This window comes from Tetrao urogallus (genome assembly GCF_951394365.1).
Source record: "Tetrao urogallus genome assembly, chromosome: 4".
In the NCBI taxonomy this organism is placed as follows: domain Eukaryota; kingdom Metazoa; phylum Chordata; class Aves; order Galliformes; family Phasianidae; genus Tetrao; species Tetrao urogallus.
Window position 1 is genome coordinate 35,714,778 of NC_136817.1, and position 26,963 is coordinate 35,741,740.

The window sequence follows — 26,963 nt, forward strand, 5'->3', positions numbered from 1 at the left end:
TTTGCTGCTGTTCAAAAAGTAGCTTTGCTCTCCTGTTCTAAAAAAGACTGTTGTGATTCCCTACCCGTGCAAGTTTTACTTGTATTATAGCTTTGGCCACAACCACAAATTTGGAAGCAATTGCTTCACACAAATGAGTGTTTAAATTAATGAAATAAATTAATCTGTAAACATTTATTTATTTATTTATTTTGCTGGGCAGTTAAGATAAATATGAGAGCGGTTTCTTCACACATTTTATTTGTACCCTGGCCTTCCCTTAAGATGATTTTCTGAAGAGTTAGCCTCATAACTTGTATTAAATAGAAACATTAAAAGTAGAAAATCCAAGGTGTTAGTATCACAAATATAATAATGTGAAGAAACATTGGGTGAAATTACTCTCAAATTAAAAAACAAAGCTGGTCATACTCATCTGGAAGGTAGAAATGATAATGTTATTTATCTTTAAAGGAAGTGGAAGAAGTGCTTTCCACTGTGACTACTTATTATGGGTCAAGAAGTCATGCTTCTCAGTTGTGTTAGGAAGAAAAGAATGCATCTTCAAAAATCTTGTTTTTGGTCTTCCCGGTTGTACTTACTGACCTAGTTGACTTAGAAGAGGTAAAGTTATGAAGTATCTAAACTTTTATAGCAACATGCCTTATATTTAAGATGAGAAATAATGCCCTCAATAATTCTACAATTAATCTATAAATATTCAAGCAGATGTTTTTGAAATGATGAGATTTACTTACAGAAATTAGTTGATTTTTGTATTGAGTGGAAGGCAATTAAATAACATTGTGTAATACGTACAACAAAAGCAATAAAAATCAATTAATTTCTGTGTAGTTATTTTATCCTTGTATTCTTATAAAAACAGAGGAAGTTATGCAGTCTCAAAATGCTACTAAGTTTACATAGTTTCAGTCTTGATGCTTGGGTACTTGCAGAAGTATTTAGTTATTCAGTGCCAGAAACTCTTGCATATATTTGAATCTTAAGAGTAATATTGCTTTTTAAAGTAGAGCAGCTGGCGTTTCTTCCTCTTGTGTTCCTCAAATGATGTAACTGGCTGCCTTTTTGTTTTATGAATCTGATTTTTTTTCTACTACTGATCTACCTAACAGATTATTTATTTTCTGACATGCTCCTAAAAAGCAGGAAGATGCTTAGGGTGGCACTAATGTACTTGTTTTGACTTACCTTCCTGGTGAAAACCTATGGAAGAGCAGAATTTGACTTTGAATTCTGGGAATGAATGTTATTTATCCTGTACGCACCCCTGATTGGTGGGTAACTTATTGTAGGTTCTTTTCCAGTTCATTATTGCAGATCTGTAGGGTTTATGCTGCCAAAAAGCTCCAGACAATTTTACTGTTCCTAATATTTTCTGTTTCTTCCTCCTTCTTGTCTTTTTTTTTTCTCCTTTCTGCTGAGGATTGGGTTCTGTAACTCCTTCTGTGTTTAGTTCAGGATATAACTCTAGTAGGTACAATGAAATGGATTTTATTTATCAAATCTATCCAGACATAAAAGCTGGAAACTGAATATAAGAGATTGCAATGTGAAGAAAAGTTATTGTAAACACTGCAGAGCAAATTAAGACTTTTTTCATATTTATTAGAGAAATGTGAAAAATCATTAGGTCTTTCTAATTAGATTCTACTAGTTTGGGCAGGATTAACGTTCCACTATGTGTAGAATTTAAAAACTAGAATATCTTTAAATATATCTTTAAATCTTTCACAGGTAGAACATTTGATGCAGTCATTAACTCCCATGAGTTTGATCACAGTGATTGAACAAGGTTTCAGCATAGCACCTATAAAAGTGTTCTGAGGTTTTAAGCAGATTTTCATTGGCCTGCAGTGCGTTATAATATTGTTTGTGAGTAAAAAAGATGCAGGTTTAAATAGATACAAAACTCTGTTAAAAGTCCTTTTTCATGCATATCCTGTGGAGGCCTGTCCTCCTTCTGTCCACAATAGTTTTACTTTATTAGAGTGAGCCAATTCATTTAAAACATTTCTTTTGTCTCACTGTAGAAGTGGCAGTAAAGCTCACTTGAAAAAAAAAAATATAAATAAAACAGGACAGCTCCAAAAATTTCCACAGGGTATGGATTTTTGGATTATTTTAATTCCTTTAAATTCCAAACTGACGAATATTTGGATTCACAGAGTGCCAGATACATGGTATGATAAATGAAACACTAGATCTTATTTTTCATTGCTCTGCTCTATCGCAAATTAACTCAGACTTGTGCTTTTTCCCACAGTGGTGTAGCACAAGTAAATAGCAATTAAAGTAGGCCTTGTGGATTATATAATATAGTTTGATAACACGTAATTTCTTTATGGTGTTGTTTTGATGATACAGTTAACAAATCTCTGAATTTGAGAATTTGGATGAGGTAGATACTGATTGAATTACAGAAAGATTTATGTTACATAGCAACATTTACTTCATTGTATGATTTTTTTTTTTCTGGATATCCAAATTCTTGTTTTGTTTATGTAGTTGTTATTCTCATTGCAACTGCTTGCAGGGAGAACAAGGCAGCACACTTGCAATTATGCTTTCATAGTATTATCTGTTATCTACATTGCTACCTCTGTTTTTTTTCAATTTAGGAGGAGAAAGATGAGCTATAAATGTGACAGAACCACAAGTTTGTTGGGACAAATACTTTTCTTGCAACTCACATATAGCCCCTCAAAATCCTTAGAATAGCTTGCAGATCAATAAGCTATGTGAATTAATTTTGACTACTAAACCTTTTGCACAGGCTACCTGGAGGGAACAGTAAGTTAATTCCCACTTCAAAGCATCAAAATATCTGATAGTTTTTCTACAGAAGTATATCCTTATATGTGTATATTTTGAAAATACATTAAGAGTAGAATATAATTTAATGTATTCTTTTAGATAAATTTTAAAAAGAAGATAATTATTTTTTACCTGGCATGAGTAAAACATTGCATGTAATTTACGGGGACAGAAGTATGCTGAAATCTAAGGTAGTAATCTCTGAAGCTCTTCAACAAAGGTAAGTGATCTGTCTTCATCGAAGTTATAAACAATTCAAAGAAGAATTTCTTTCTACAACTGTCATTTGATGTTATCATCAGGGAAAGGCTCATCAAAGTATGGATAACAGAACATGAAGAAAATTACTTTTTATAGTGACAGTTAAGCGTGAGGACAGTTTGTGTCAGGGTAGGAATCTCTATGCCAAAAATATTCAGAAACAGTTTCCAGGTCTCCAGTTAAGAAATAAAATTAGTTTTGATTTTCAGCCTACCTGGAAGTCCATTAAAAGCTGTCCGATCGTGTGCCTCCTATCATGTGCTTTCACAGCTTTTCACCTGCTTTTGTGGGTGGTGTAAAAATGGCCAGAGTAACTTGCTTCCTGATGTCTCCCGCCCACCCATAGTATAACTTTTCATTTTTTTTCTCCGTATTTTTCATTTTATCATCTTTCACTGAATTTTTGGACCTTAAAATACACATAGTGCTTAAACACTGATTTTTATCTTCTCCAGTCAGTGGTTACTAATGTGGGTAAAGCGTAATTTTTGAAGTTATTTTCTACTGAGATTATGGAAGTTTTGTTTCAGTTTAATTCAGTGAAATATTTGGAGAACTGTTACTGACTCTTAAATAATATGAACCACATCCATGAAAAGCAATCGCTTGGAAAGCCAAACTAACTCTGGAATACCAGTCCAAAATCTGTGACCAAATCCACACTGCTTGTCACAAACTCAGTTTGAGCATCAGGATACAGGTCACCTCTCTGAGTCTTGATGGGTTTTTTTTTGGAAACGTACAGTGCAGAGTTAGGCATGCTCACAGTCCTTGCTGTTGGAGTGATTGGTTCCTGGCTGAGCCTCTGCAACACAGAAATTAAAAGTTTGGTTCCATGAGGTTTGCTTTTCTTACATTTACTTAGAAAGGCAGAATTATGTTCCTCACAGAAGACATATCAGCTACTTTCTTTTCCCATTACTTCTTGTGAAGTATCTTACATCTTACCCACTCGTGTATTTTAAGTTAGCTAATTAATGATACTGAATAAAATACCAAATCTTAAATTACTCCCTTCTTGAAAATGGTATTCTTTAAATCTGCTGATGAAAACACTCTTTTTAGTGTTGAATAATTAAATTTAATAATGTGTAACTCATATAGTGACTTTCTGCTCCATTTGTGCTGCTTCAATATGGAAAATGTAGCTGGTAATAGTTATAGTATTTAACTACTGATGATCTCTGTAATTTTAATTTCTACTTCACAATTGGTGTAATTTTTGGAGGGCTCTTTTTCATATGAGCCAAGGGAATGAAGTGGTTTAAAAGAGAGGAGGGAGAGTGTGGTTATGTTGACTTCATTGTTTACCATTTGCTCTACTGATGGTGACAACCAGTATTTTACTCTCTTCAGTCAGTCGTTGATTTTTGCTTTTTAAACTCGGCGACTGTCAGTAGTAATAGACTATGCTGGTAATGAAGCGATAGGAGGAGAAGGAGTATGATCATGTAAGATTGGTAAAAGGCAGGTAGAAGATCTTAAATGAAGATCTCTTCTGGTTGGAAAACTAAGAAATAGGCTGGGGAGAAGAAAGAGAATAGGTCTATGAAGTCATGAAAACGATGAGTTGGTACCTAGAGGATCTCAAATGAAGTAGCAATCCATAGATTTGGAAGAAAAGGGATACTCCCTCACACTGCCTAGTTAATCAGTGTAATTTTTTGCAACAAGATTTTGAGCAGACCAAGAATTTGCGTACATTCAAAAAGCATCTACATACATTAGAAGAAAAATTGTCTGAGGACTGTTGGAAGTAAAATGGAGTGTTTGGCTCAGATAATCTGTAAGTCATGAATTATTAGGGATTGGAAAAATGTCCTCAGGAATTATCACTGTGTGTTGCCATGCCCCTGTACTTTTTCATAGAGGATTTTTTTTTTAGCACTGATAGAAGACAGATGATGAAATGAATTTTTGTTTTGACTTGAGAGGGCTGCATGTATAGTTTTTTATATTTTTATCAGTTATGATGCTTAATTCTAATAATAAAGTCTTTCTGTAAAGCCCATTGAGAGGGAAAAAGTTACTTGTTAGATGCCCAATGTAGTAATTACACTATAAATGCAAGAAACTTATGAACATGAGTTCAAAAGAAAGTGTAACTTCAATTATGAGCTTTAGCAATTGAATGAAGATAAATGGATATAATATAAAAGCCATATGAAATCAAGTTTACTAATTATTTTTTTCAAAGCTTCCATTTCATTCATTAAAAGCTGGTCTTTAGCACTGCCTTCTGTAGGTAGGTTTTTTTTTATCTATAAAAATCTTGGAAATAGGAATATGAAGATTTTTGTACCACATTTGTATTCCGTATGCTCAGAGGACATCACCCATTCTATGCATAAGATCTAACTGGTGCAGAGAAAAGAGATGGATTCTTTCTGTTTTGATCTTAAAAATATATGTATAAGGCTGTCACTGCTTATTTTATGGCTGAATAGATATCCAGCAAACTTCTAGTTTATAAAGCATGAATTAAATTTGAACGTTGTGGAAGTACATTAAAAAATGATACTCTTCACTTTAAGCATTAGCGTTAAGTTGCTTATGGGTTTGACCTTACCAGCATGATAAAATATAACCGACAATACTTTGAACATCATGCTGCAGAATGACCACTTCGGTAGTCCCTTCTAAAGTCTTTGCATAAATCAGATTTTTAATCAGTTTAATTATCCTCTTCGAAAGCTCGTAGTATTCTGTATTGACTGTTATAGTCAGCTTATATGTACTCCTCAATGATATCTTTCCTGGTTTTGTCTTCAGAGTTGTCTTGAAGAAACATGCGATTCTGGCTGTAATTGTTAGCTGCAGTGAAATACAGCATATTTTTGCATGCAGGGACAGAAAGAGGGTTTAGCCATCTACTGATAGTTGGATGTTAGGAAATACAACTTCTCTGAAAGAGTGGTCAGCTGTTGGAACAGGCTACCCGGGGAGATGATAGAGTCACTGACCCTGGGGGTGTTCAAGGAACTTTTAGACATTGTGTTGAGGGACATTGTTTAATGAGAACTATTGCTGATGGGTGTATGGTTGGACTTGGATGATCTCGTAGGTCTTTTCCAGCCTTGGTGATTCTATGATCCCTATGGTAAAGGAAGCATGGGAGCAAAATTTCAAGCAAGAACACAAAGATTGCGTAGCAAGATCGCTTTTACAGGCAATTTAAACTTTAAAGGTGGTCTCGAAATTCATGAGATGGGACAATGCTGAGAGTCTCAGTGATTGTAATAAATAGTTATTTTGAGCCATTAAGTTTTGGTAACCCTAAAATAAGTTCTTGTTGTCCCATGTTGAAGTCACTTTCCCTATTTCAAGCATGTTGTGTGAGCAAATTTTCTTCATCTCTGCCAGAATGAACTCGGGGTAAACAGAGGAAAAGAAGGACTAGAAAATGATGATGGAAAATAGTGTTAGCATTGGAGAAGGAAAAAAGTAAAAAAAGGCTTAGCAGGAAAAAAAAGCGTCAAGGAAAGATGGTATGAAAGAGAAACAAAGAGGACTGATAATATATTCTCTTTTTTTTTGTATAAGAATGCAACAAAAAAGGGGGAAAAAGATGTACTGTATAAGCCTGTTTTCTTAATAACATTGGTTCAGCTCCTACAGGGAAATTTTTTTTCCCTTAGCTCCTCATGAGTGTTTGAAGTGTAGCAGCTTGCATAAGGAAATACTAACTCAACAGAACTTTGGTTAACGCACTGAAAGACAGACAGGTTGCAGGTGTCATAGATAAGCAAACAGGCACAGTTTAGACACTTGCTTGTAGAACCATAGAATCATAGAATGTCTAGGGCTGGAAGGAACCTTAAAGATCATACAGTTCCAACCCTTGTGCTGTGTCAGTGTTGCCATAAATGAGGCTGCCCGTGGCCCCAGCCGACTTGCCCTTGAGCATCTCCAAGACTCGGGCATCCATACCTTCTCTGGGTACCCTATTCCTGTCCCTCATCACTCTCTGAGTAAAAAATATTTTCCTGATTATCTAATCTAAATCTCTCCTCTTTTAGTTTAAAATCTTAGTTTGTATTCCATCAGAATTTAAGGGTAATGTTACTTTAAATAAGAGTGTGAGACTGAATCAAGACTTAGTAAAATAAAACTTTAAAGGCGATAAAAAATAAAACTGCGCTACTATGCACTTTAACGTAAGCCAGGAAGAAGTTCTTCACTGGTGGTTGTCAGTATACTGCTTAGGCTTTATTTTATAAGCTCATACTGTCCTAATTTAAACTTTGACTTCCTATTACAAAGTACGAATCGGAAGATTAAAAACTTCCTCCAATAGACTTTTTTCTTTTAATAGGAAGTGACAGTTTAATTTGGAAGAGTTGAGCTGAAAGGATACTTAAACTTAGTAGAGAGTGCCAGCATCAGCATCTCCAGAGTGGTTGAAAATGAAAGCAGAAACATGAATAATTAACAGATAAGCTCAAGCTCCTTAGATGCTTTGAAATTATTTACTTCAGAAAAGCTTTTTCCTTCAGTGGATCTCCGTTCTGTTAGTCAACCTGGTTACAAAGAAAGTAGTATTTTTTTTTTTTTAAGGATATTTTTTCTGAGTTAATTGAAAGAAACTCATATCATTTGGCTCCATTTTATTTCTTAATTTATTATATTTATGTTTATGTCATTCAAACATTCAGTCACTTTTAAAAATAGCTATATTCATTTGAGTTTATCAATCCTTATTGCTAAATGATGTGTATTTTTCAGATTAGAAATACATGAGCAACTGTAGCCTTGTCAGCCGGATATTCCATTGTAGTGTACAGCTTTGTATAACAATACTGAACTCTTAAACATCTGAGTTATTCCATGTGATTATAATAAGGAGCATTCAGAAAGCTCTCATCATGACAACAGCACTATTTTTTTTTGTGTGTTTGTACTGCCTGTTATGTGCTGTGCAGCAGCTTTACAAAGTAGGATAGAGTTCAACCACATGCTGGAATCAAAGCTGCTAGTTTCCATATCAATCATATTAATATGCAAATTCCCTGTTTTCAAAAGTTTCATTTATGTGTTCAGTCTAAAAGAGACTTTGCAAATTCAGCTTTTGGTTTCAGTTAAGAAATTTGTTTAGAGCATCTTGGTGGGTAAAATGTACGTAATTTTATTTTTAAAAATATACTGCTCAGTATGTTGGATGGAAGTACATTTCTGTCAATTTTCTCTTCTCAATACCGTATCTTGGAAATCTGAGGAAGGTTTGCCCTTAATAAGAGGAGTGAGTAAAATTAATTTTGGTCCTACTGCCATGACTTGTAGTTCAAGTGAATTACTAGACGCAGTTACCAAATTCAACAGAAATACTTCTAGAAATACTACTACTCTCTTTTAATGGTAATTCTAATGAATTTTATTGTGGAATGATTTTTTTATTAAATCGGTGTTGTCCTGCAGCCTCAAATGTAAATAAATACATCAGTGTTTTCAGCAAATTAGTGTAAGATTTCTCTCGGTATTACAATGTACACGAGGATGATCAACATCCTGAGTAAAGCTTCTGCCAACAATATTGTCACCTACACTCATAGAGTTATTTAGGTTGCAAAGGGACCAGGAGTTCAGTTAGACTAAGCCTCCCACTCTGAATGGTTCCAACTAGATTAGCTTGTTTTGAGTATTGCTAAGGGTGAATACACAGTGCAACTGAGCTGCTGATTCCTTTTATTACAGAATCAGTTCCTACTGAAATAATGCTACTCATTCAAAAAACAAGATTTAAAAGATAAAATGAGAACAGTAAACAACTCAGGTTGATGCAGAAAGGTGGCTGGTTTTATCTGTAGCATAGTCTCCTCTGTCCTTTATGAAATGTGAATAAAATAGCATAGAATATCCTTACCTTTTATCTCACAACGGAAGGTTTTAGGGAAAACACCTTCACAAGATGAGTTATCACTGTTGCTTCACTTGTGGTAGAGCTAAGCTCATCATTCTGAACAAGGAGAAGTCCAGCCATTTCTGTACCGACGTGCCAAAAGCAATATTAAATAATAAAAAACATTGATTTCACCCTATAGAATTAAAAAAAAAAAAAAAAGTGTGGCTATGTTATGAATACTTTGGGAACGGATTTATCACTTTTTAGCCAAAGCTGGATGAATATGTCAGACTTATGGTAATTAATTTCAGAAAACATTTATAAATATCAAATCCTTATTTTGTGTTGAAAATATAAATATTTTTGTTTGTACAACTTTGTGTAAAATTTTGTAAAAGCCAACTCGTTAAAGTTGGCATTGTAGAAATAAATACTTAGCATGATATTTCTTCCAAAGTTTTATGAAAGCTTCCATTGCTTTATGATAAGCAATATTTTTCTCTCTTGCAGAATTATTGTAGTTAAGGAAGTAAGCCGAACAAGTTATTTCAGTGAGGTATTATGAAATCTGTATCAACAACTGGTACTTTCAGGCTGCAATTATCCTGAGGCACATGTGTCAAGGAAAAGGAAAAAACAAAACTGTAAATGTATGATGTATGTTAGTAGGTTAAAGCAGTGGAGCTCTAAACTGTGCTAGTACACTATTTCACTTCTGAGATGGTGTGAAGACCTCTTTTCCAAAGTAGAATTACTGAAGTATAGAATCTGGAACTCCTCTTGTTCTCTGTATGTAATTCCATAACGAAACCAAGTACAGGGCTGAAGTGCTTTCAGGCTTAGGGTAATTAAGTGAACAAGTGTTCTTGTTCATTAAATTTCAGGTTCAGTTCTCCTCATTTTGAGAACTTTATTTAAGAGGTAATTGGTCAGGCATTACTTTTATCAGGCATTTTAGTCCGTGTGCCTTATCTTCTCAGACTCTCATTCCAGTTATATTTCATGATCATTCTTATTAATGCAAGGAATAGAGTGTCACTCTTCTCCTATTTATGCATCATCAAAAAGGTTATTGGCAAAGTATGGCCCCTGATTCCTGTATTTTCTGAATGTTTTCAATTTTAACTTTCAGGATGCAGTGATAACTTTGCTTAGAGATAAGGATGACTTTCTTACTGGAATAAACTTTGAAATATGGGCAGTTAAAAATCTGTATACCTTAATTTGAGTTTTATATCTTTTTCATGTCAATTACTTGAAGTTCATTAGCATCCATTTAATAAAAACAGAATTTCTCCTACCTTTGTTGTTTGCAATAGAAACTTACAGTAGGATGTTTCATGTTTCATGATTTTATTTTTTGTGACTTTACTCATAGTCCTGAATTTCTGGTTCCAGTGTATTTTTACAGGGGTAAACTATGATGTCATAAACAAAGGACAGGTGGTGTTTTAGATGTAGTGGAGCTCTGTAATTTAATAGGAAGAGATATTTGAGAGGGAAATAGGTTTTTTTGGGTTTTTTTTTTTTTTTTTTATGTATGTTAAAAGGATTTTGGTTATTCTTCTTGATACAGTGTTATTCAACAGACTAACTTCTGTTTTAATGATTTTTGTTTTACTTGTTTGCAGAAGCCCTTAATTGAACTGCATGTCATTTTATCTGTAGTCTTAATTACAAAAAAAAAAAAAAAAAAAAAAAAAAAAATACCCCTGTTCTTTTTCACTGTTTTGCCATGTGTGCTACACTAAACAAGAATCTGTTGAATCTAAATCTCTCTTCTTATATCTATCTTGTTGTAGTGGGGAAAAAAGTGAGCGAGATCATGTATGTCCTTTTACTGAGGTGATATCATAGACTCATTATAATGGTCTAGTTAAAAAAAGATCTCGGTGATCATTGAGCCCAAACTTCAACCTATCCTACGAAGTCCTGTCACCAAACTATGTCCTTTAGAGCCACGTCCACACAGCTTTTAAATACCTCCAGTGATGGGGTCTTTGCTACTGCTCTAGGAGTGCATCCTGAGAATTCACCAACTTCTCTGTGAAGAATTCTTCTTGGAGGCAACCTGAAGCAGTGATAATGCAGTGTTCATGGCTGGGTGGGGAGGAGAGTGCTATAGAAAGTATCAAGACGTAAAAATGAGTAATGCCTTTGCCTCCTACTGTTTAATTTTTCGTTATACCTGTTTTTATAGGTGAGAATGGAAGAAAAGTGAAAGGAAATAACTGCATGTGTGCTGTTCACAGGAAGTCATTAAAAGCAGATGCAAAACCTCTCCTGCTACAAATCTGTTTTATGGGGAATGCTTATTGCATGAGACAGCAGGAAATAAAAAGATGAAATGACCCGAAGTAAAAAAGGGTTTGGACCTTTGTGTATGCACCTTTGAGGCCAGGTAGCAATCCTTAGTAGGTTTTATTTCTATTCTGTGAGAGTACTGGCTTCGTACTTCCATAGCCTGTAAATTCCTGCTTGATCCATAAAGTCATTGCGTTGCGTAGGAGAATCTGTCCTGCTCCAGAGTGCTGTGTGGTAGCAAGCACTGGCTCCTGAACATCATATGGCAGCAGCAGAGAACCTGCCATGGGGTGGTCATGCACCTGCAAATTTATATGAGCAGCAGCACAGTTTTCAGAAGTTCTGTTGTCATGTGTGGGCATGTGTCTGTGCAAGGGGTATCAAGGATATCTTAATCTGGAATGTCTGTTAGAGTAATAGGCCAAAGGTCTTTTAAAATCTGTTGATTCATGAAAAGTGTCATTTTTTCCCTCAATAACGTGTTATTTAGATTGAAACAAAGCAGTTGTAGTGTGTGTCACAGGTGTATAGAGAAAGGAGTGAATCGGAATGTTCCAGCTGGAAGAGAATTCAGAGGAAAATAGTAGATACAATACGGAAGCAGTGATTAACATAATGTTTCTTTATAAAATAGTGCCTTCTCTTTCAACATATTTTAAATGGTCTCTATGCAGTTTTATTTCCTCTTAAGCTCTCTTACATGATAACCATGTTATCTAATTCTCAAGAAGCGAGCATGTGAAATTAATGTAGTCATATGATAGTAGAAATCTTTCTAATTTTATGGACTTCTGATTTATTTTTTTTTAACACCTGATGACTGCTGTAAAAGGCAAAGAACTGACCCTTAAAGGCAGTAATTATGCTTTCTTAAACTTAGAAATATTGTAGAAATCTTTGTGTATGTGTCAATAAGTTAACTTAGAGCTTCTAAAATCCTTATGTTAGACTATGTATTCTTGATTTCCTAGGATCTCAGAGGTACAAACTCTATTATCCTTGTGAAGCCATCTGGTAGAATTTATACCAATGCACCACCTCAGCTACCTTAAATGATGCGTCTCTGGGTAGTAACTGATAGACGGTTATAACCTTAATTAAACAGTATCTCATGATTGGAAGAAGTCTGGTTAGAGTCTCTACTCTTTCTGAACATTTAATGAATAAATCACATTACTTTGAAGGGTATTGGAAAGGATGTTTAATCATTGGTATTAGAATCATGTTGTCACACTGAGGACTGGAGAATTTGAAATGATTCTTTTGAAAGCTTAAACCTTTGCTTTATATATCTCAACACTTTTTTTTTTTTTTTGTCCTGTTTGGACAGTGTGATTAAAATAATCTGTGGAATTACTTTAAGAAGTTATTTACAGAATGCTTAAGCTACGGAAGGGGATCTTGAAAGGAGAGTGCACAAATTCAAACTCTGTAGGACATACTGAACTGTACTTTTATGTTATGGCCAGTATAAAATCAGTGTTTCCTTCTTCTGTCCTGGAATGCAAAATGGAAGATATGTTTTGAAAGAAAATCCGTGAATTGAATATGAGATACCTGCAGGAAACTGCTGTTACAAGTGTATTTTGTGTGAAAATAATCTGATAGTGAGATATAAGGGTCAGGAACCTTTAGGAAAAAGAATGCAGTGATGTATCAAGGAAATTTTGAGCTGTTTGTTTTCTAATTTATAGTAGGACTTTGGAGAAAATTGTTTTCTTTTCACATGTACCTGTAATTCCTGCAAAACTAAATATCCAAAGTATGGGAAAATAAAACAAAATAGTAAGAATTTCATGCTAATAATTACTTAAGGTATCATGGCCTGTAAGATTCATTTACTAAAAAAGAAGAGCTATGGCTTTTCATTGGCTCATCATTATACATGAAATCTAAAACCATTGTCGAAGAAGTAGGGAATATTAGATTACTTTCTGAGTGTTGGGGTTCAAAAATAATAAGTATAGCTCTTTTCCTTATTACCTGCTAAACAGCTTGAGTTGAGTTTTGAAAGAAAAATATACTTCGTTTCTTTATGAGTATATATCCCTCAAGGGTAATCCAGAATAAAAATGTCTGCAGAAATCTGATGAAAATTTGGGAGTCTAATTAATTCCCTATCCTGCAAGAATGCCTTTGTCAAGCTTGTCAGCATGGAAGCAGTACACAAGCTGGAAAACATTGATAAAACATGACAAAGAGCTTTTAGCGTGTTTGATGTGTCATTCAAGTGTAAACAAATGCTGCAGCATAAAGCAAGAATATATGACAAGCAGATGGGAAAACTGTGGAAATGCCTTCCCTAGAACAACAAAATAAGTAAAAAGACCATTTTAAACCTACCTTCTGCACTGTACCTGAGAATGCTGTGCAACACAACGCTTGCTTTATGCTTCTGAATTAAGGCTCGTAAGCAATGAACAATAACAACTTTCAACAACAATTTCTGTTTTGCAATTAATAAGAGCAGAGTCAGCAATTCTCTAATTAGCTGTTCGGATAAATATTGGCACAGGTACAATGCACTGGAATTTGTTATCATGAATTGTATGAAGAAAAGGATGGGTGTGTTTCTGACATGAAGGCAGTTGCTTCTAAAGTGCTTACTAAACTGAATTAATTTACTTCAGAATGCAAGGAATGAAAACATCTCTTCTGATGATATTTTTAGAAAGATTTCTGACAAGTACTGAACTGGCTCTTTTTTTTTTTTTTTTTTTTTTTGTTATCATCACTGACTTCTTTGCGATTCATTTTTCCTTTGGGGAAAAAAAAATCCCTCGAATGTGAAGAAAAATAAGAGAAGGAAAATAAGATATATTCTTTTAATGTAGAAGGAACTGCACCACTGTGAAATTCTCTAATTGTTGACAAAATGTCTGTGTGCACTAATGGCCAATAATAACATGCATCTAAAGAAGAAGTTGTGATGTGCTGTAGTATTTTTCATCAGTTATATTGAAAGAGGAGGTGGATAGGATAAAAATCTTAAATTCTAGCAAGTGTGAGCATTTCTTCTCTCATTTAATATCAAATTATTCTGTAATGAGACAGATGCCCATGGATCATGCCTCCATATCTCTCTGACCACCCATCCTGTCTCCTATTGAAGTATGCATTAAGCTCATCTATTGTGAAATAAATCCTCACAAATCTCTCCAAAACAGACTTAAAGGTGTAATGGACTGAATTAAAATTGAGAGAGGCATATATTTTTTTAAAATACTAGGTAAAAATACTTAATCCTGATGAAAGGTATTAATACCTTGCCTGAAGTAAAGGTAACTTTGAACTATAAATAATGTAATACATTTTAATCAGTTTTATTGCAACAATTTTATCTGTGAAAGAAGTTATCTTTAAAGTTCCTTAGAGTAACTTGGAAGAAGGATATAATTCACTTCAGTAGTACTGTAGTGGTAAATTCTCCTTAGTTTGGAATCTGAGCATGTTAGTAACTGCACACTTTGTTACTTCCTTTATGAAAAAGCAACTAAAAAAGTAGTTACTTAAAGTGACAGCAAATAGAATTTTAGAGGAACAGCATTTGTTGTATTAAAAAAAAAAAAAAAAAAAAAAGTTGACTGAATATTTGCTCCAAAAGTTATGTGATTTACTCTATCAAAACCTCGTCTCAAGCAGAGAACCAGCACAGTGTTATGGAGCATTGAATCTTGTTGTCCTTGCTTATATTAGAAAGATGATACCTAACACGGTTTTATATTTTTTGATGTCTGATATGTAGATATGTACAAAAGTAATTCCTTCTATTATTTCCATGGAAGCAATCACAGATAAAAAGAGCACAATAACACTGTTTAGCAGAATGAATTCTCAGCTACACCATGCTACTTTTCAACATAATCAAAACAATCACCACCTTTTGCTATGTATTTTCACCAGTAAAGAACAAGAGCCTGCATGCTATACTCAAAAAAGCTGCACCAATGTAGGTGACTCACTGTCATTACTGCTGAAATGCACCACACATCTCCTTTGGTCTCCTTAAACCTTAAGTGAGGATCGTGGAATATTATCACTGGATGCAAATTTTTCTGCATGGAAGAGTTCAGTGACATGCCTTTTCTTCATATGCCCTTCCATGTTAGATGTCATTTGATCGGGGGTGAGGGGGAGCACAACAATGAGGACGCTTGTCTTTTCTAAAGTGGAGATGAATGGGACACATTCTTTATTATCCAGTTTCTCGTGTAATGCTTTACATTTTTGAAGCAGTGATGGAAAAATGTTAAATGTGTCCATACTTTGGAACATATGATAGATTTGCACAGCTGCTTGACTTCATTTCACAGCATTAAATATGATTTAAAATAGTATTTTAAAATTTTCATCACAGAATGGTAGTATTTTATATCTGCTAGAATTCTAGAATAAATGTTGCCTAGTAGACTGCAGAAATAAGTTCAGTATAAATACTGTGAATGAAATCAGGGTGTAGCTGAGGAATACAGACGGTATTGTTCTCAATTGCTTGCTCTTAACACTGGAAGCCTGTATATGTACTGCAGGCTCTGAAATTAATTTGATCTTTCGAAGAAAGAAGAGTTCTTAGGTTGATAATCAGAATCAATTTTGATGCTAACTTCAGACAATTTCCCTCATTTGGCAGAATTGAGAGAAATGAAATAGGAGACTGGAAGTTGCCACACTGTTAGTAGTTTTTTGGGAGTTTCTGAGTTATATTAATATTTAATGTATTAAAGCTAATCTTGTAATGATGTATATATTTAGAATTACGTTGTGTGGGCATTTTTTGTTTGCTTTTTTGGAGTTTATTGTGAAAGTAAAAATTCTTAGCAGCGCAATACTTTACAGGAAAAATATGTTACAGAAATATTTGGAGTAGGTGGTACAATCACAATGCTCATTTAATAATGCACATCAGATTTTTGGAAGTTCTGTGTTATACCATAAACTGCAGTGCTTTTTACAGTTGGTTAGTTTATTCTTTGAGTTGTTTGTATTCAAGAGCACTTTCCTCTTTTTATTATATACTTTTTAAGTATTAATAAATAGATAAATTCAAATTCTCCCAGCTTGATATGTTCCTCTTCTTGCTGTAGGTTTTGTTTTGTGCCCAGACCGAGCGTGGATTGATAATGTATGCTAGTAAGAATCGCTTGTGATGTAACACCAGTTCCTGAAGTCAGAGTGAGGTAAAAGCATCACGCATATTGTGACACATTTTAGTGGGATTTTCTTCTCTCTGGTTGATGGGCTGCTAGTAATGCAAGAGGCATGCAGACACGATGATAGAAGCTGAAAAACGTTTAATAGCTTCAAGGTACTCAGGGAATTGGCTCGTCCCTTGAAGGTCACCTCCAGCTAGTCATAAAGACAAAAGCCTTCTTGGCCTGAAATCCCTGTGAGGAGAGGTTGGGTGTGACCATAGATTATCATCTTTGTATGCTGCTTTGTCATTCAGAGTAAAACTGTAGCTTCATTTGTAGCTGTGAATGTAAGTCTCTAAATGTAGACTATTGGGAAATTTTCCAGTGTTAGAGGAATTTTTCCTTTTAGGAACTTTGTTGTTTAAATGAGGTAGACTATCATTATGACAGAGTACTTTAATAGGAACAGTCTACTTGTAGTAGAGGGAGCAAGGGAGTAGAATAATAATGCTCTGTTATTTCTTCTTTTTCGGGGTATGTATGGCAGTTGCAGCTATGATACTCTTTAATGTTGGGTTCTCTAGACTGCCTAAAAGTAGGCATCAGAGGAAAGTGGTAAGATTCATGTGGTCCTTAGATTTCTCTTAACCAGATGTTTTACGTGATGTCTAGAACAACCCTGCCTGTGGTAAAGCCAAGGATAAAGTGAATAGTTAGAAAAGTTGTACTTTTTACCAGCTGTGAAAAGGGTAAAGTGACACAAAGGGTGAGGTAAATGTTCAAAGTCTCAATCACAGAGAAATACTGTGACTCCTGAAAAAGACTATACCAATAATAGTAAACATAAAGGAAACCTACTTTCAGGTCAGTTGTTAGAACAGTTAGTATCACTGTTTGTGTTGTTGATAAAGATGTTGAAGAGCACCAATCCCAAGATGAACTTCTGGGGGACTTTGTGACCAGCCTCCACCTTGCCGTTGACAACAAGACTCTGAATATGACCATCTGATCAGTTCTTTATCCACAGAATAGTCCAGCCTTCAAATCCAAATCTCTCAAATTTAGATAAGGGTGTAGTGCTGTGATCATGTCAGACCTTGTTCAAGCCCCGGTAGACAACATTAGTTGCCTTTTCTTTGTTCACTGATGCTGTTACTCCATTGTAGAAAGCCACCAGGTTGGTATGGCATGACCTGCCTGTGGTGAAGCCATGCTGACTGTTTCCACAACTTGTATGTGCCTTAACATGTCTTCTAGGAGAATCTGCTCTGTGATCACCTCACCTGAAGTGAGGCTTACTGGCCTGTAGTTTGCCTTCAATTCATGTCATTTGGCCCTGTGGATTTGTCACGTTCAACCTTATGAGGAGAGCATGGACTTACTTTGCTCTTAGAGCAGAAGGGATTTTTCTTCCTTGATCCGCAACTCAGGATCACCAGTTCAGGGATATGAGATGTGAAGGAAGTAATTCTGCTGACTTTTCTTTCATTTGTATTTTAATGACAGCTTTTTACAATCATTTTAATATAAGCCCATCCCAAAATAGATACCTAGAATAGTTATTGTTATTGAAATTACTTCTCTAAGAGGGAGGATACAGTTTAACGTATCTACAACGCAGACTTCATAACACAGCAAATGCTGACTCTCCTACAAAATGCCAGGTAGTATCTATAATAAGCAGAATTTATTTATGGATGATGAAAGGCAAATATTAACTTTGGCAAATGAGGTCAAGAAGATGAGATACAACACAGCATACAAATGGTGAAACACTACTTTTCATTTATAGTATTCCAACCCTGAAAGGGGAAGGAACTCATTAGAAATTATTGAGCTTTTGTAAACTCTGTAACCTAAGTCAACTAAAGAATTTTTATTCCTTAGGAACATTTTTCAGACCAGATGTTACTGCTAATACAGTTCATTCCTCCCACTTAAGTGTTTGTAGCTCATAGTCTACTTGGATGTTGTTTCTTGTTATGTATTATTAGTGGTTCTGAGAAAAAGATAGATTCTCCTATTATTGTTTTATTTGTAGTCATTGTAATTCACACTGAACAAACTTTTTGAATGAATGTGAAATAACATTACTGATTTTATAGAGGTATAAAACTGCCATAAAATCTTTTCTTCTCGTAAGCAAGCTTATCTCTTGAAGTATTATAAAACATGAATTCTTACTTATCTTCTAGTAAAAACACTATGCTATCTGTTATACTAGAAATTCAAGACAGCAAAATCCTGTGTCAAACAATTTTATAGAGAAAAGCCTTTGTAACAAAATGTTAGTGATTATTGCTTTCATTTGTAGTCAGTTCAGGTGCCACAATAATTCTGATGGAGTTCCACTTATTCAAAAGGAAAGGCTTTTTCGCAGTTTATGCTAAAGACTTTATGGATAATTAATTGTAATAGACACCTTAAAACTGAAAGCACTTTATTTGTGCTATCACTGGCATTTGGGATAGTATATGAGTATTTGATATAGGATTTCTTTTTATACGTTATGCTGGAAATTAAATGATGGCTAGCTTGCAAATAGATCAGATTAGCTACTACTCTTACTAAAGCAAGATATTTCCCACCATTATCCATTATGCCACTACTGTTTAATTGTGCAGTTGGACTACAAAACTGCTGAAATCAAAGCTTTCTATGAAATAATTGTTTAAATGAAGCATGTGTGTGCAGCACAGCTAATACCAAAATAAGTTATTTAATTGGAATTTACTCTAGAATTTTCTGTTTGAGATATAGCAGCATCTCAAACAGGGACATAACAGTTTTTGTAAGGATTATATTTTTAATGTAGACAATAAAGTATTTGTTAAAACGGTTTGAGGATTCTGCATAGTTTTATCACTTTTAGTTTATCGTTCTGCATCCTTTGCACTTGCAATATTGAATTGGTTCCTCTTCTTTCTTTCCTTCCTTTGTCGTAATCATGATGTATTTTTCCTGAGCTACTTTTAGCCTGAAATGAGTAAGTCTATAACACACTGACTTCGGATTAGAAGCAAAATCTTCATTTGTTTTTCACTGTTAATCTAAACCAATTAATAAAATAATAATTAATAATCTATCCAATTAATAAAACTACTCAAGAACTAGGAAGATTAGACCTGTTTTCATTATTTTAAAAGTGCAAGACAAAAAGCACTTCCACTTTTCTTCTTACTAAAGAAAACCAGCTCTGCCACATAGATTTCTAAGTTGGCTGCTGATGTTCTACTACTGTTTGTGGGGAGACCAAGTATTCTGCCATATGACCTATCATTCCATTCTTGAAGAGTGGAAAGATCTTTGCCTCTTTTTTTGTTTTGAAAGTGTTGTGGTTTTAATTTTGCAATATCTTGCTGATGATGTGCTGCAATCAGAGTTCACTCTAAAAACACTGTATTGGGAGATAACAATCCATGAGAAAACCATGTAGGCAAACTTCACTAAATGAATATTGTCTTAAATGCTGGACTGGAAATGAACAAATTGACTACAAAAAAAGTTTTTTGACTTAGGTAATCAATCTTTCTCCCTCCTGCATTTTTGTCTATAGGCTGCACTTCTAATGGGTGATGGATGAAAGGGGAGGTGTGTAAGGAACAACTAGCAGGACAGCTGAAAGTACACTGACTTACATATGCTACCTTGTTGTATTTAGAAGATATTCTGCTTATGTCGTGAAGTGACTGCAGTGTGACTTAACAGTCTGGGCCTTTTAGCCTGCATACTTATCTGGCAAGTAGTCAGTGTAATCTTCATCTGAACGCTACAGATATTCCAGGGTAGGAAAGGAGAAGATAAAGATAGGAAAGGTGTTCTATTTTACTTTTTGATACACTCTTCTGAAAAAGGATTTGAAAGTATTCTATGTGAAATGCCTTTTGTCAGTGATGTGTACGTAGCACATTAGTGGAGAACAGAAATGTCTGAAGCTTTGGTGACAGGCTGAGAGGCTCTCAGAGCAAGAGCAATGCTGTACAGGCCAGGGGAGCCACAGAAGTGGTTATTTGAGCATGATCAAATAGCTTGAATAAACCTTTGCTATGTAAGAGGGAAAGTGACACCTCTGAGAGACAGCAATCTCAAATTCTGAGTGAGCTTTTCCCTTGGGTGCAGAGAAGCAAGCAAACAATTGTCTCTTGATGAAACATCTAGCAGATACTAGATATTTTGAGCTATACTTTAGAAAAAGAATGCATGCACGCCTCAACCGTGTAGTTTGTTTAGCTGATTATGTCTGAAAATGTATGAAGTTTGCGCAAAGAATGCTTTGCTTAGTATCCTGAAGCGGATGGTTTGTTAATGAGTCTTTAACATTTGATTTGACCTTTCAGTGGGCAATCCATGTACATGCAGAATAGCATTCTAACAATCTGTATCCACTTCCATGTATTTATTTAAATGAATCTTATTTGTGATTATCTTAATTATTGGTCTTTTCAGTCACCTTTCTCCTTGGTCTTTTGATCAAACCGTATCTGTAGCAACATTTTTCTCTTCAGGAAGCTAAGTCACTGAAGCTTGAGAGGCTTGAGTCAGCCAATGAGTGACTGTGGGTTATGTGATTGCAGCTCACGCATAGCAGGAGAATTTGTTGTCTGGATGAACAGAAAACAGACTTCTGTGGTTATGTACCCTAGACTCTACAGTGCATATCTATTTTCTCAGAAGTTATACCACCTGGTTTTTATTCAGTGAACAAGAAAGATGAAACATATTCTGTCTACTTTTAGGTGCTCGCTTGAGATCAGAGTGAGCAATCCTTTCCAGACGTAGAAGTACTTCTGGGAAGCATAGCAGGTAGAAAGCGAAGGGAATTTAAGCTCATTTTTGATACACTCTTCTGAAAAAGGATTTGAAAGCATTCTATGTGAAAGGCCTTTTGTCAGTGATGTGTACGTAGCACATTCTGAAGAACGGAAATGTCTGAAGCTTCAGTGACAGGCTGAGAGGAGTTTAAGCTCATCCATGTGGAGGTCAGTATAAGGAAACAGCTAGGATGTGAAGCATCTTCACAAGCCTATTCAGTTTTTACACCATCAGAGAATGCTGTTTTTGTGTTCAAGATCCTCAGGTCCTCTGGAAGTGTTTAGGTGGGGAAGGCTGTTGGAGGAAGCAGGTGCTCTGCAGAGGTGACCTAATGTCCCGCTGATATAAATGGAAATCTAATTCTACTTTGATTTGACTACCTTACCTTGTCAGTTATACTTAATTTATGGCCCAGCAGTAGTTTTAGAGTATAGAAATGTCATATAACTACCTAGGTTGCTCTGAAAGTAATGCCTCCAATTTATTTCTGTGGAAAATATCATAGATACAAGGAGCACAAAAATACCACTTGATAGAGCAAATTCTTAGCTACGACACATTATTGTTCAGCATAGTCACCAACATTTGCTATACCTTTTCTCCAGCAATAAATGTGAGGCTGCATGCTGTGCTGTAAAAATCTGCAGCAGTGGAGGTGACTCACTGTCTCTGTCAACACTGCTGAAATGCACCACCTCACTGCGCACACATCCACTGCTTGGTCTTCATAAATAGTCAGCAGTCACTGATGAATATCAATTGTTGCAACTTTTTTCTATGTGAAGGTGTTTGCTGACACACCTTAGCTTCATACATGCTTCCGTGACAAATGCAATTTTGTGAGACTGCCCCACTGCTGCCATGTGTCACACAATAAGAGAACGTAAGAGTACCGGTGGGAATTATTCAACATCTGCTGCCATACCACTTCTGGCAATGTGGACCAAAATAATAAATCAGGAGGCCTTACTTTTGGAGTACCCATTGTAATCAATCTGTTCCTGTGGTAACAGAAGCTGTATATGTAACTAAGGTAATTTATCTCTTTTCCAATAGTTATTATGAATACCCTTTTATCCAGTAGCATCACAAACTACAGTACACTGAATCGTACTTCTGTAGCAGGATAGGTATTCCAGTTCAGAATGCCTGTGAATTGGAAGAGTAACTGTACGACAATTTCAGGTTATAACACCTCAAGATTTCACTTCGGTGCAACTATGGTTGTGCCATTTCATTAATATTTGTTCATAATACATTAACCAGCATAACAAAGCTTGAACCAAATTCTAGGAAGATGTAATTTGCAAGCACATTGGATCAATTATTCACTTTCTCCAAAAGTGTAGCAAGTGGGTGTGATTTAAAGGCCAAATATCAGTAAGCTCAACAAATGCATTGTTCACTGTAACTTTTGAGGAGGAAATAATACTTCCTTATAAATAGTCATAAAACTTGCAGTAACAAACCTGTCATGTGCTGTTAGCGAATTCAAATCATTCTCTGTGGATAGTATTTTCAGATAATATTTTTGGTGAATTGCGGCTTTTACTCCTTTAGTGAGATGGTAACCATCCCTTCCTCTGTCATTCACAAGCAAGGCATGTGAACAAGTTCTTTAAGAATGTGCAAGTCTTTGAAGTGATGTTATCGTTTTACACTATGTAAATTAATTTGAAAATTCAATTTTTCAATGAATTAACTAAAAATTAAAAAAAAATTCATGGTTAAATTAGTACTCAAAGCTGTCTGCACCCCTGAAGACATAAGGCTTGCATTAACACTTCTGCTTTTGCCATTTTCCATTCAGTTGTTTTTACAGTTTTGGCCGATAAGTCACAGATTTTCCATTCTTTAGTTTCGCCTAGAAAGCTTAATGCAAGCAGCAGACAGTTGAATGAAAGATGATGTCATGGGCATCCATGCTGCAGGAAAGGAGGAAGGGGGAAGATAGGGAGATGGGCCCAAGGAGGAAAACAACAATGGTAACAAGCTAAGGGAGAAAACTAATATACTAAATACGATATCGGAATTCAGGGTAATATAATATAATGCAATATAATTGGAGTTGAAGCTAATAAATAAAATGAGTGCGTGCAAAAAAATCAAAGGTCTTACTCTAATGCTGAAGGTAAGATGGCTAGGGAGCATGCACTGCAGAGATGAGCAGAAAGGAAAAGGGAAATCTCATGTCTACCAAACAGTTTTATCTTTCCCTCTGAATAGAAAACAGAAATGGAGTAATGAAGTCTTTTGGGAACTGTAGTTCTTTCTTTTTGTTCTAAGAACAGGTGCCTGTACCACAGGACTATGGACAGTCCACAGAACTGGAGCATTAACTCTTTAACATCCAGTGCACTATCTGATATTATGGTGTGGAATACCAATAACAAAAGTCATAAAACCCCGACAGAAGGAGAAAATACAATAATTTTGCTCGTTTTCTTCTGTAGTTCAGAAAATAAATACATTCATGGCACTCCTTCTGGCAGTGTAGAACTAGACAGTGAACAAAATACCCCATAAATCACAAGTGTTGTCATCTTCATTTTTTCTTTAATCATCTCATCCATCTTCTTCTTATCTCTTCTGTGTCAGAGGCAGAGATGAAAATAAAGGTACAGTATAAGCTTTTGAGTGCTTTTCTGATTGTCCTGTGATTCTTTAAAGCTCTTTATTTAATTTTATATACTGACAGTGACAAAGGAAGAAGTTGAGTTGATAAGAAATCTTTTGGTTTTTCAGGTATAGCTAGCGAAACTTTACTCTGAGGCTGAGCTGCACATAACCTACCTGAGGAGGCAGAAATATATTTAGGAATGAAGGGCAAATTTTTCTGTGGGATTTTATGGGTGATGTTTTACTTGTACCAAGTGCTCTGAACGCCTGATAGAGGGATTAATTTCTAGTAAAATCTTTGAATATGTGTTACTGCTGATACCATTACAGATGTTAAAAGCTTCCTTCCCTGTAGCCATCTGGAAAGATGACACACTGCTGAGAAGTAAACATGGAGAGTTACGTTAAATAGATTTTGATAGCCAGAGGTGGAGGAAGCATTTGGAGGATGAAGCATTCCTAGGATACCTGTTGTTAGATAGCTGTAGTTAAATGGCTTAATACCACGCTCTTACAGTGTTTTCAGAAGATTGATGGTGCTCCTGTGCGTTCTCAAAGTTATTAAATAATAATTCTTAATTATTAGTGCAATTGTGACCATGTTAAAAAGAAGGTATTATTAAGATCTGATAAGAAAAACCATTTTATTAATACTCTGTGAATAACAGTCTCAAGTGATTTATCTCACTTTAATAGTGCAACAGCACACAGATCTGCAAGGTATACTCTCATTATTAAAGTCTTAGTGCAAATATTTAAACATCTAATAAATGAAAGACTTGACATTTATTAGAATGTAGATTCGGGAAAGGCTTAATAATGCTTTTAATGTAACTTGACAGCACTAAAAATTGTACATTAATTCTATTATTGGAATGCCTTAAAGGAAAATTACAGAGCAATGAAACTTTCATTTGTACTTTCCTTTCCACCTTCCAAGTCTCAACTGAATTCTGCTGTGATTAGAATTTGGTCATATATTTAGAACAAAAACAGGATACTGAATCTCAGTGTTAAGTTTTCCCCTAGACAAAGTGTAGAAAACTCATATAAATTCATTTAAATAGTAATTGTTCTTGTGACAATTATTGAGCTATGTTTAGAAATAGAACTAGTATTTAGTGTCCCCAACTAATAGATGGGAAGGTTTTTTTTGTTGTTGTTGTTTGGTTTGTTTGTTTGTTTGTTTTTAAAAAAGAGACACTTTAACCTGGACAAACTCAAAGCAGAATTGTGTAAGTTGAAGTTTAGGATAACATCCTTCTGCTCATTCTTTTCTTAGAATAATGAGTCTTTAAAGAGTCTAAGGTTCAGCATTCATAGTATTTACATGCCTGTGTTTAAGAGCACAGATTCCTTTTTTTCTACTGCAATCAATGCATGTTGATTATTTTATTTTGAGAAGGAAAAATGTATGATTTCATTGAACAAATTTATTGAGTTTAATATACAAATCTGGGACTATCATTTCTAATGTATTTTGTGCAAGCTCTGGAATTGAAGGATTTTAGGTTTTCTTTATATCTCAGTGTGAAGTCATTACTTTCAGTGAGGTTGTTCAAGGCTTCCTAGTAGTAAATGCTGGATATTCATCTTCAGTGAATATTCACCATTCAGTGAAATGAGCAAAAGCATGAGCTGAATCAGTAATATTCTGGGGGCTTCGGGAGGGGCCAGTGATGTTTGAGGCAGTGAGTCTAGGAGGATTTTGAGACATGAATGCTTGGAGCTGTAAACCTTTGAGATTGTGATGTCTGTGCAGTTACTTATGGAGAGAAAAGTCAGGAGTAATCAGTGCATCTTCTAATACATTCACATCCACTTCCTTGAGACACAGAATAATATGAGCTCTTCTCAGACTTCGGAGCCATATAATTGTACAACAGCACTCATTTATTTTCCAAGCTGACGGGAAGAGTTTGGAATGAAGGACCTGTACTATCGTATATGTTTTCTCTCTGGGTAGCAATGGGAGATTGGAGAAGGCCTGAAAAAAGGGACTTTCTATTCCTGTAGCCCCTGGCATTGTATCTCCTTGCTTTCGTGTACTGATGCCTATGTTGCTTTTTTTTCTAATCATTCTTAAAAAAAAGTTTTTTAACACTGCTATTCATTTTAATTGTTACAAATCTTTACAGTTTAATGAATGACGGCTGTTCGTGTAGGTTAGTTCTAGACAGCAAAAAAACACATTAGGGTATTCATGCTTCTTTTTTCCATTTAACTTTAAAAATGGGATTTTCTCAAGCTGCTTCTTTTTAGAAGAGTACATATTGACAAGTGACAGTCCTTTAATGCTTTCTGACAATTATAGTGATTTTTGCCAATTTGAGCTGCCTGGAATAATGACTGTAAATAAACAATTAATGAATGTCTCCAAATGACCTTTTTGCAACTACTGTCTTTTAGAGTCAATATTAGCTTCTCTATATCATTTTCAGCAATTTTCTGTGAAATTAACAATTTTCTTCTAATTTTAAGTGTATAAATGTAAGTAATGTAACTGACAATTTGTATATAAGTTAGTTTGAATAATATTGCTAGTGCTAGTCTAGTTCTGTGACTTACCATGAGCACACAGGTTTACCTCAACAGGTTTAACTGTAGGGATAGAAGGAGTACTAATCTGTGTGAAAATGTTTCACGCAGAAAACTAAGAAGTATAAAGAGTTGTTCTTTGTATTTTCACGTCAGCACAAATGCTCCTGGAATAACCCAATGGCAACATCAATTTATAAAGGAAATTGGGAGTGTATGTGAGCAGTAATGGCTGTGCTGACCTCCATAAAAGTCTCACCTTATTCTTGATTTTATAAATTCTATTAAAATATTTTAAGACTCTATTTACTGATTCATGTTAAAATAAAAAAGTGTAAGTCTCAAATCAGTGCCACTTCTCTGTAGACACAGGAGAGAAAAAGAAATTTCTTCTAATCAACATCTGTGGTGTGCAAGCATTAGGGAATGAACTACAGAGACTGTTGGCTTACATACATCGTGTAGGTTAAGAGCCTTTGAAACAATATTCAGTCCTAGAAAATAGAATGAAAAACATGTTCAAGGGGCAGAAGCTAGAATTCACAAGTGAAATTTCTGCATAATTCCTGTAGGGTCCATTTAAGCTTCTTAGTAACACAACTCCTTGTAACATATGTATTACTGTTTTTTTGTTCCGTGTAATT